Source organism: Cydia splendana, chromosome 6, assembly GCF_910591565.1.
Source record: "Cydia splendana chromosome 6, ilCydSple1.2, whole genome shotgun sequence".
In the NCBI taxonomy this organism is placed as follows: domain Eukaryota; kingdom Metazoa; phylum Arthropoda; class Insecta; order Lepidoptera; family Tortricidae; genus Cydia; species Cydia splendana.
Genome location: NC_085965.1, coordinates 22,604,818 through 22,616,076, shown reverse-complemented (window position 1 = coordinate 22,616,076; position 11,259 = coordinate 22,604,818).

The window sequence follows — 11,259 nt, the reverse complement described above, 5'->3', positions numbered from 1 at the left end:
ATGTTATATACATGGACCCTAGAAAGGGTGTAGCAAAAATTTATGGTTCACAATTTCACAGTTTTGGTTATTATTACTACTGACTTATACTTAGGTTTCGATATTATAATACTTATACATTTTCTAAATTGCACTTTTAAGTTGTAACAGCCTCTTCTAACGAATACTTGAATCTTATTACCTATAAACAAGGACTACTACATTACGTTTTAAGTACTTATTACTGTTTGTATTAATATAAAATATGTTATAATATAATACAATTTTATTTATATTATATGTACAAGTTACTATTTATTTATTTACATAGTATCATCCTCCATAAATTCGGCTATTGAGTAGTAACATTTATCCATCAGCATAGTTTTAAGGCGGTTTATGAAGTTTGAGTCTGTTTTTAAATATGTGGGGATTTTATTATAAACATTTATGGCTCTGTAGTATGGTCCGTTTTTGTATATTTCTAGTTTAGGCTCCGGGAGTTCTATGTAGTGTTGACGTCGAGGGTTTTGACAAAATTGGAATAAATGTAAGTTTTTTCGGACAAATGTAGCTACTTCCAAAATGTACAGAGAGGGGAGGGTCAGTAAGTTAAGATTTTTGAAGTGTGGTCTACAGCTGTGGGGTGGATGTATATTTACTAGGATCCTGATACATTTTTTCTGCATGATGAAAACGTTTTGAATGTCGGTGCTGTGGCCCCACAAAAGAAGCCCGTAGCGTAGCCATGCGACTGCTTGCGAGTGATACGCCGCCAGCGCACACTCTAAGGTAGTGCTACACTTCAATACGCTAAGTGCATACACAAATCGGGCAAGTTTATTTTTAATTTTTTCTACATGTTTTTTCCATGTCAAATGGCTGTCCAGTGTAAGGCCCAATAAGGTGCAGTCGGGTACTTCTTCAATATTTAGGTTGTTTATTACAGTGTTGAGGTTTAGCGGTTGCTTTTGTCTTGGTCTGAATTGGATTAATTTTGATTTATCATTATTTATTATGAGGTTGTGATCGTTGAGCCAATGAGTTATTGAGTTAAAAGTTTGTTGTATGTAGGAACTGCTGCTATTGTTATCTGGGCATTGGAATAAGATCGATATGTCATCGGCAAACATAACAACTTTGTGTTCAGTGGATTTTGGAAGGTCATTTATGTAAATGAGGAATAGGATGCACCCTATGACACTTCCTTGTGGGATTGAGTTCTCGATATATCGTATATTGGATTGGATATTGTGTAATGTTCTGGTTTGGTTTTCAAGGTGTTCTATTTCTACATATTGTTGTCGTGACGTGAGATATGACTTCATCCAATCTAGCGCTTTACCGCGTATGCCTATTGCGTTTAATTTTTGTAACAGTATGGGGTGTGACACTCTGTCATATGCTTTGGACATATCTAACAATAGTCCCACTGCGTAATGCTTATTTCTTAAGTAGTCAACTATTGTTTGCACGTAGTTAAAAGCTGCGAGGGTGGTAGAACGTTTTTTACGGAATGCGAACTGATTATCATTTAACAAATTGTATTTTTCTAAGAAACTGTAGATGCGGTTTGTCATACATTTTTCAAAAACTTTTGAAATAACGGGTAGCAGCGCGATCGGTCTATAGTGAGAGGGATTGTCTGTTTTACCACCTTTCTTTAAGACAGGTTTTATTTTGGCTATTTTTAATTTTTCCGGGAAGCTACATTCACTAAATGATTGGTTGACTAGTTTGGTGATGGGCGAAGTTAGCTCGTTTACACATGCTTTTATTAAGATAGAGGGGATTTCATCAATGCCGCAGCTGATTTTATTGGGTAAGTGGTTTATTACATTACGTATTTCCTTATCTGTTACTGGATATAGGTACATGGAGTTGAGGGAGGTTTGTATCGCAGGGCGACCGGCTGCAGACGTATTGTCGCTGCTGCCATCTATCGGGGTGTTGCCTACTGATGCATAAAAATCATTAAAAGTATTTGAAATCATCTTAGGACATTTTATGATATTGTTATCTTTTTTGATTGTCATATTTTTGTGGTTTTGTGTAGTATTTTTGTTTGTAGCCTGTTTAACAATATTCCACATTGTCTTATTTTTATTTTTCGAGTTGTACATTTGATGCGCAAAGGTAAGTTTTTTAGATTTATTGACACATTTTTTAAGGATGTACGTGTATGTGGCAACATGGTTTTTAAATTCTTTACTGTTTGTTTGGTTTGCAAGAGCTTTTAAGGATCTTTTGTTTTTACAGGCTATTTTTAATCCGGTTGTGAGCCAACTTTTCCGAACTTTATTTATGAGTTTTGTATTTTTTAGTGGAATGTAGGTATTTAATAACTTTGTCAGTACTGAATCAAAGGAATTGTAGTTACTATCAAGGTTATTTGTATCAACCAGAATATTTTTCCAGTCTACTTCACACAGTGCAGATTTAAATGACATAATATTAGATGTATTAAAATATCTTTTCTGTTTATGAATTGGGTTATTTGAAGGACTATTTTGTTTAAACGAATACAATATGCTTTTATGATCGGAAATGCCTAAATCTTCTACTTTTATGTCAAACAATTTGTTGTTAGTGAAGATAAAATCTATACAAGTCGAACTTAAATTGGTTTCTCTGGTGGGCTGGTCTACTATCTGATGGAGGTTATATTCTAGCATAATATTCTTTAATTTACAATAAGTATTACAGCTTTCATTTTTATTTATGTTAAAGTCGCCTGCTATTATAATATGCTTTTTATTTTTTGACTTTATTTTATTTAATATCTTACTCAATATTTCAAAAAAGGTTTCGATATCTCTGTCCGGTCTATAAATAGCTATTAGTACTATATCGGGTTTTATTTCAATGGCACAACACTCTATGACGCATTCAACTGAGAGGTCCGCTATGTCCTGCCACGCGCTGTACTGCACCCCGTCCCGCACCAGGATCGCAGCGCCGCCGCCGCGGTGGTTAACACGATTGAAGCTGGCGGCAATGGTGTGGTTATCCATTTGTATATAGTCCTTTTGTTCTTGAGTGATCCATGTTTCTAGAAGGCATAGTGCCTGGTACTGGTGGTCTAGTTGTAGGCTTTCAATTATGTGGGTTTTATTTTTTAGGCTCTGTGTGTTTTGTACTAATATATTGAAGTTAGACTCGAAAGGAATGGTTTTGGGTTGTTTGTCTGTTGTTCACGTCTTGTGTTTGTTGGCTTGGTATGGCAGAATTATCTGATGGTGTCTGATTTACTATTTGCGACGGCTCATATGAGCACTCCCTCCCATTTATAATCAATTTATTATTTCGAATTATTGCGTGCTTTCTTTCGCGTCTTGCTTCGCGCAAGGCATTAGTTAAATTTCGTCTGATTTTCAGAGAGTCTTCATCAAGGTACTTTGTAATTGACAAGCCTGTGTTTTTGAAGAACTCACAGTTTTGTAGTAAGTACCTAGTCATGCTCTTACTCAAGAGCTCTATGACTAGCGGTCTTTTGTTTCCTCTTCTGCCTATGCGCTGTGTATCTTCAATATATCCATGTAAGTTAACACTCATTATGTCTCGAAATATATTAAGCAGTCTCCCTTGGACATTTAGTTCCGTTTCCCCATACAGCTCGTCCAGACCGTGGAGTACAATTTTCTTGTCGCTATTATCAGCTGGAGCGCTGGTTTGACTTTTGTGGTTATTTATTGATGTTTGTATGTATTTTAGTTCCGTTTCGAGTTTCTTATTTTCGGATTCTAGAGTTTGAATTTTTTTGGTCGTCGCTGATAGCTCTTTCTTAATTTCAGTCTGTTCTTTAGTTATGGCATGAGTGCGTCGTAAGATGTCCTCTTGAAACTTGTTAATTGCTATACTTATTTCCTGCTGAATAATAGATTTCATATCAGAGATAATGGTTTGCTTATTTTGTTCCAGTGCTTCGTTCAATATGGTTTTAAAATCTTCTAGACACAACGCATGCGTTGGTCGTTGCGGGGTAGGGGCTGGTGTTGTTGATAGTGTAATACTGGAATTCATGGTATCTCCTGATATATTACGGTCATTTAGAATCTGGTCACCCACATCCGATGACTCACTGTCCATGTGTCTAGCAGGTTTATTTAGGGCAGACCGTGGTCGCAGTGACATATTTAGAGTAGGTTCCGAGTTTTGTATAGTTCTATTTTGTGTCGATGTTTTTGGTTTCGGTATTTGCGATCTAGGTAGTGAGTTTGAGCTCTCCATTTTTTTAGGTTTAGAAAGACACGGCTTACAAGTCCATTTATCTTTATGCTCCTTAGTCATAGTATTATAAAAGCGCTGACTAGAAACGTTAGCGCAATCTATATCATAGATTTTCTTGCATAGCGAGCAAATTAAATATTCTCTATTTGGTATAACTACTTCGCATCTTACGCAAACCGCCATCTTCTGGATGGAATCTAAAGCGCTTGACTAGTTCTCGTTGGGCTTAATAGATGGCGCTGCACGTCGAAAACTGTGTTTCTGGCGCTTGGGGGTCAATGTCCGATGAGCCGCGACGCGCGTAACGGTACAATTTTCGGGGCGGCAGTTACAAAGTTTTTGAATTTTGAGGTTAAAGTTTTTTATCATAAAACCATGTAATAACACTGTTATTTCACCCGAAATTAAAGTGATAAAAAGGACACTTGTTACACTGAAAGCTATCGTCTAAGAATGTTTGTTTTAATAAGAAAAAGCTTCGTAATTGTTCAAGGACTTTGATTTCACAGGGCACTTTGTTTTTCACATTTTAGTCTATTTTGCAGCCATATATTCACTTGTCCACATTTATGCTACGTATTTATTGTTATTAAAGTACTTTAAACACTGCAAAATACGTGGATATCCATTTCATACGAGCATGTAGTAGTATATATAGTGCATATATGTACCTAGCAAATTAGCTCAAAGACATCTTTTGTCTAAAATTATGATTTGTTGTGTTGTGAGTACTGATTTGTATAATCGTGTACTATTTTAGTTGTGATAACCACGAGATAAATGTATATTGGCATGTTGTGTCGTAATGTAATGAGTAGGTAAATATACATACTCGTATATATGTGATTGTATTGATACGTATCTTAACTTGACCATCGTTTTTACCATAGTCTAATAAAACATGGTCTTCTATTCCCAGAGTGACACAGGCCTACGTCACAACAACATGGCCGCTATATATAGCGCTATCGCATATTATCATATAGCGCTGTCGCATGATGACGTAGGCTTGTGTCAGTTAGGTGACCTAGAAAAGACGGGAATGGAGTACCAGGCGGAGTATATTATTATACCATGGTTTTTACAAGCTTTTATTTACTTTCACCTGTCCGTTGTCTGTCTGTCTTGCAAGTTAAATTTGATCCACTTCCTGGTTTCCGATTGAGCTGAAATTTTGCATGCATGTATAAATCGGATGACAATGCAATATTAAGGTACCATCGAGCTGATCTGATGATGGAGACAGGACGTGGCCACAGGAACTATGTGATGAAACAACGCAACCTAATTGTATTAGGGGTTTTTAGCATTGTCTCGATGAGTATTAGTTGTCTGTCGTAAGAAAAATACAGTCAGCGATAAAAGCTTGTACCAAAAATTAAATTTTTGCCAAAAACTTTTTAGGTTGATAATGATATCCTGTTAGATTTCAGAAGAAATGTATGTTTATCGTTGTTTGTACAGTCGCCATCAGATATATTTGCGTTTGAGGTGCTCAAAAATATCTGAAGAAGCAGAGATTTGGCTTTTTAATCAGAAACCTGAGTTACAATATGAGGCCCAAATGGTGGAGTGGAGAAAACGAGGGGAGGCCTTTGCCCAGCAGTGGGACACCAAAGTGGGCTACAAAACCGGAAATGTGCGAATCGGACTCGCCCACCGAGGATTCTGTACTTTTTAGTATTTTGTTGTTATAGCGGCAACAGAAATACATCATCTGTGAACATTTCAACTATCTATCACGGTTCATGAGACACAGCCTGGTGACAGACAAACGGACAGACGGATTCTTAGCCTTTACCCTTTTTTACCCTTTGGTTACGGAACCCTAAAAATATGAGGCATTGCACGGCTTAACGGGGGAATTTTAAACAATCCAATAATCCCATGGGAGTATAATCAGCGATTACTTTCTTTTACACTTGCGTGGTGTAACATTACACCCTTTATGTGCAAGTGCTTAAAATAAACATTAATCATTGTGCAATTACATTAGCACCACATACTTTCATATTTGATTATTATTTATCGACAGATTAATGATAACGATAAACAGCATTTGTTTACGGTGTTATCAACTCATTATACTATCTGGTCAAGGTAATCCTCAAATGACTTTGTCATCATGACATATCAGTATTTTACCGGCCACTGCTGGGCACTGGCCTCTCTACTAGTACTCCACAGAACAAGCTAACAATAATTTAATTGCAAAAAAAGGGTAACGTTTAATGGTAACATTCCATTTCTAACCGCAGCTGCACTACCGGTACTGAACGCGTCGCTGTCATTGTCAATTTCCATAGTAAAATTGACAGTAGTGCAGCTGTCGTTGGAAATGGAATGTTATGGTAACATTCCATTTCTAACCGCAGCTGCACTACCGGTACTGAACGCGTCGCTGTCATTGTCAATTTCCATAGTAAAATTGACAGTAATGCAGCTGCGGTTAGAAATGGAATGTTACCATTACCCTAAAGGTCTTAATGTACCTAAGTAAACAGTAGTTTGTTTCAACTCTTCAGTTGTGCAGGGCTGCAGGGGCGTATTTACCCTAGGGCCATCCGGACCATGGCCCTGGGCGCCAATCTGCCAAAGGCGGTCTACGCTACCCTTGGCGGATTGCATTTTTTCCTACCTTGACTTTTGGGGCGGCGAAACTTATTTATAACTTATTTCCGTAGGCATAAAGCGTTATTTCACATCTGTATTTTTCCATAGTTTTGCGTCTTAAATGATTGGATCCCACCCTGTAACTTTTGAACTTCCTCCTCTAAATTTCCTGGTATTTTTTTTTCCATGCCTGAGAATTTTTTAATTTCGTCCACTCGATTTCGTGTATTTCGTTCAATAATATCTCCACTACTAGGCATTTAAATTCTACTAATATTTTTTTATTTAAAACAAGTGGTCAATACCACTAGTTGCCACTAGATACCAAATTTATATCGCTCGCATTTCTAAAATTAGCATTTCGCCGTTTATCACCAATTTTCGAACGCGAAATCGAAATTCAAAATTCGCTAGGCGTGGAAAAAATATATAAAAATAAAACACCAGGAAATAAAGATTATTAACCAAGCCATCTAGCGTTAAATAACAGAACTATTTCGTAACATGGTCGTATATCCCTAATTTAGAGCGAGGCCTAGCGGCGAGTAGCAGAAGTAATTCAACGCGCAATTATTTAACTAGATGGCGGTACTAGTTATCATTCCTAATGTAAAGAAGCTGTTATAGAATCAGTCCATAACCTTAACATATTTTCTTTCAGTGTCTAAATTGCAGTGTCTCAGCGTAAATACACGTCTTATAAAACAAAGTCCTCCGCCGCGTCTGTCTGTTTGTATGTTTGTTCGCGATAAACTCAAAAACTACGGAACGGCTTTTCATGCGGTTTTCACCTATCAATAGAGTGATTCTTGAGGAAGGTTTAGGTGTATGTAGTTTGTTAACCAGTGCAAAGCCGGGGCGGGCCGCTAGTATTATAATATGTTATGTTGTTATCAAGGGTAAATAACCTCCTACCATAGAGAAATATAGTAAGACAAGAGTGCTCACTCCATACATTCGTTTTGGTACCAAAAATATTAGTATTTTCATAGTCGACATCTAGCATCGAGTAGCGGATTTATCTTTAGTCAATTGACAATAGATGTAGCACCGACCGGAAACTCTAATCTCAACAACATAAGACTTTCCAGTCGGTGCTACATCTATCTATGACATTTTAAATATTAGCATTACCTACTAAAGGCTCGAGTCCTTACACAGGACATTTTAGGGATACCCCACACTAGCGTCACCCGAGCGTCTAGTCAACTCTATGCAGGGGCGTATTTTGAAATTTGGCGCCCCGGGCCAATACGTTTCGCCGCCCCAGTAGTCAAGGAAGAAAAACAAAATGCAATCCGCCAGGGGCGGCATGCCGCCCCTGGGGGTTGGCATATGCCGCCCCTGGAGGTTGGCGCCCCGGGCCATGGCCCGGATGGCCCTAGGGTAAATACGCCCCTGACTCTATGGTTGCTGCTCGACGCAACGTTGGCGCAACTGCGCAGCGACGCCATTTTCCATAGCGCTGACTAGACGCCGACGCTCGAAAGACGCTAGTGTGGGGTGGAGCTTAGAATCATAGTCATAGTATTTTATTAATGAACAATACAGGATTGTGTTTGAAATTACATGAAGAGAGAGAATTCAAAAAATAATAAACAATCAAAAGTCCTCACCGACTCGACCACATCAGGGGGCCCATTTTAGAAATTCGTGCGCTCGATTTCGTCACTCGTAAATCGGCGGAAAACAGTGAAATGCTAATTTTTGAAATACGAGCGATCGAAATTTGGAATCTATTGGTATTGAGTATTGACCACTCGATTTCAATTCTATTAGTAGAAATTAAAGTAGTGGAGATATTATTGAACGAAATACACGAAATCGAGCGGTCGAAATTCAAAAATCGGGCCCCTGGTCCAGTTTTTAACGTTGATTATTAACGAGCCTTTTTGATTTGTGTTTATTTTAAATTTACGGTTATTTTGAGAACAGCAGAATTTAAATGCCTAGTAGTGGAGATATTATTTAACGAAATACACGAAATCGAGTGATGGAACTTCAAAAATCGGCCCCCTGAACTCTTTCACTCAAGAATTTTGTTATTGTAGAAACCTGTTGTTCCGATATGAGTCAATCGTCTCATTGCCTGCACCTTGGTGCTCTAAATCTCATGGCGACGCGCCACGTGCCCACCATCCCAATGCAAACGCAAGGCCGACGCACAGTGCCACATCGCTACTGACCACGATATTGCGCGACTGGCATCGGCTAAGGCGAAAACCATAGGTGGGAACGAAAGGTCCGATCGCTGTGTCTCGCTCCAATTTATGGTGATCGCCTTAGCCGAAGCCAGTCGCGCAATTTCGTGGCCAGGCCGTTAAGCTCTGGCTTCCTAGGATAGCGGCATAGTCATATAGCGGCCGTCTCCATACAAAATACAACGACATCCGTCATATAGCGGCCGCTATATGACGGCACCGCTATCCTAGGAAAACAGAGCATAAGCGCAGATATCCTGGGCTGCGAACATCGAAATTTGAAATTTAGTAGCCTATATAGAATAACAGTGTCGCCAAAATGATTTTTAATTAGTTTTTAAAATTATTATTGTTGTAGAGCTAGACTAGATTTATTTGTAGTATAAGACGTTATTACTTGCCAAATTTCAAAATTCTAGGTCAACGGGAAGTATTTGCCCTATGAATTTCGATTCCCTTGAGAGTGTCGAAATATACGTTTTTTGCGGCATAAAGGCCGTATCTTTTATCTACGTTAACTTAGAAGTTTGATTTTTTCACAGTTTCCGGGGACTGTAGCCCTAAGTATATGGTTTTAATTTCAACTCGATACCTCCACGCGCTCCCGTGATAAAGTGTGTTGACAGACAGACAGACTGACGTACGGACGGACGGACAAGTGATCCTACAATGGTTCAGTTTTAAGGAAGGTAAGGAACCCTAAAAAGAGGATCTATTAAAACCAGCACCTTGATGGTCTAAACAGCACTGTGTTTGTCATTGCGATGCGCGCGCAAGGCTGCGCATGCGATCCTGCTGTTCCGATAAGGTCGAGTTTTCATTCAAGGTGGAAAAACTGATATTGCAAAATACAATTAAGATCATGCTGAAGTGAGAGTTAGACCAAGATTTATATTATTATTTATTTTATTTATTAGTCAAATAAGTAACACAGCATTACAGTAAAACCAAGGCACTGTGAAACTACAAAATAAAATACAATACAAAGAAACTACAAATAAAAACCAAAGACAAATTAAACATTAGATTTGGGCGACGACGTATCAGCGTGGCTCCGTTGCGTCGTCTGACTACTCTGGCTTGGTGTAGGATTCGGCAGCTTGCCCCGATAAGATAACTCTGCAGCGATTTTGATAGCACAGATTGTACAAGTGGTATTTTAAACGTCAAGCTTCTATGAAATTCTGACGTATAAATAACACTTGCACAGTCTGTGCTATCAAAATCGCTGCAGAGTTAATCTTGGTCTAACTCTAAACTTATTTTAATTAATAAATTGATGGACACTTTTTCACGTGCACTAACACACCGCTCCTATACCTATACATTTTATTATAAGAAAAAACATATTATAATCGATAAAAATAGGCTTATTATTAACCGGGCAACTAAAATATTAAACAGGAACTTTCATTGGGCATATAATAATATAATTTGGCTGTGCATTAATATTTTAGCGCCAAAAAAAATATTTTAGCCTCAAATATAAGCAAAAACTGGCAGCAAAATCAAGCCACCTAAAAAAATTATAGGGAACTTAAAGTGATAAGTTGGCGTCTAAAATAATAAATTGGCAACTAATATTGTAAAGCAATCATAAAATGTAGTTGTCATCTAGTTGTTCACACCTAAGTAATCAACTAATCATATCTGAGCATATCGTTTCAGCTAGGTAGTATTTTAACACGAAAGCAGTTAAATTTAATGAATATTGGTCACTTTTTACACAAAACACCTCAAATTAATTTACCAATACGCAATGGTCAGTATACTTATAGTCGAAATTTCTAATCATGAAACGCCTAATGGCCTTTATACCATTAGATCTTTAAAATTTTAATTACTAATTTCAATAGTTACCACCGTGTTCTGCTAGAGTCAACAGATAGGTGCGACGACGAGCGAAGCGAGGAGGAGCGTGATAGGTTGACCGTGTAATGACCAAACAAAATAGTTTAAAAGAACTTTTTTTTTTTAATTAATAGATAGCCTTTTTCTTTTTAAAATGTGCTTCATAAATGGTCTCCAATATATTAATTCAGTTGCCAAATAAATACTTGGTACCTGCCTAAAAATAATCAAAAGCTGTAACGGCATTAAAATACAACTCATATTGATATATTTTAAGGCTCCGTTTTAGTTGCCAAACTATTAATTTTAGTAGCCATTTCTATTTTTTTAAACTACCCAAATTCGATTAATTAGTTGACCGGTTAAATACGTGCCATAAAAATAT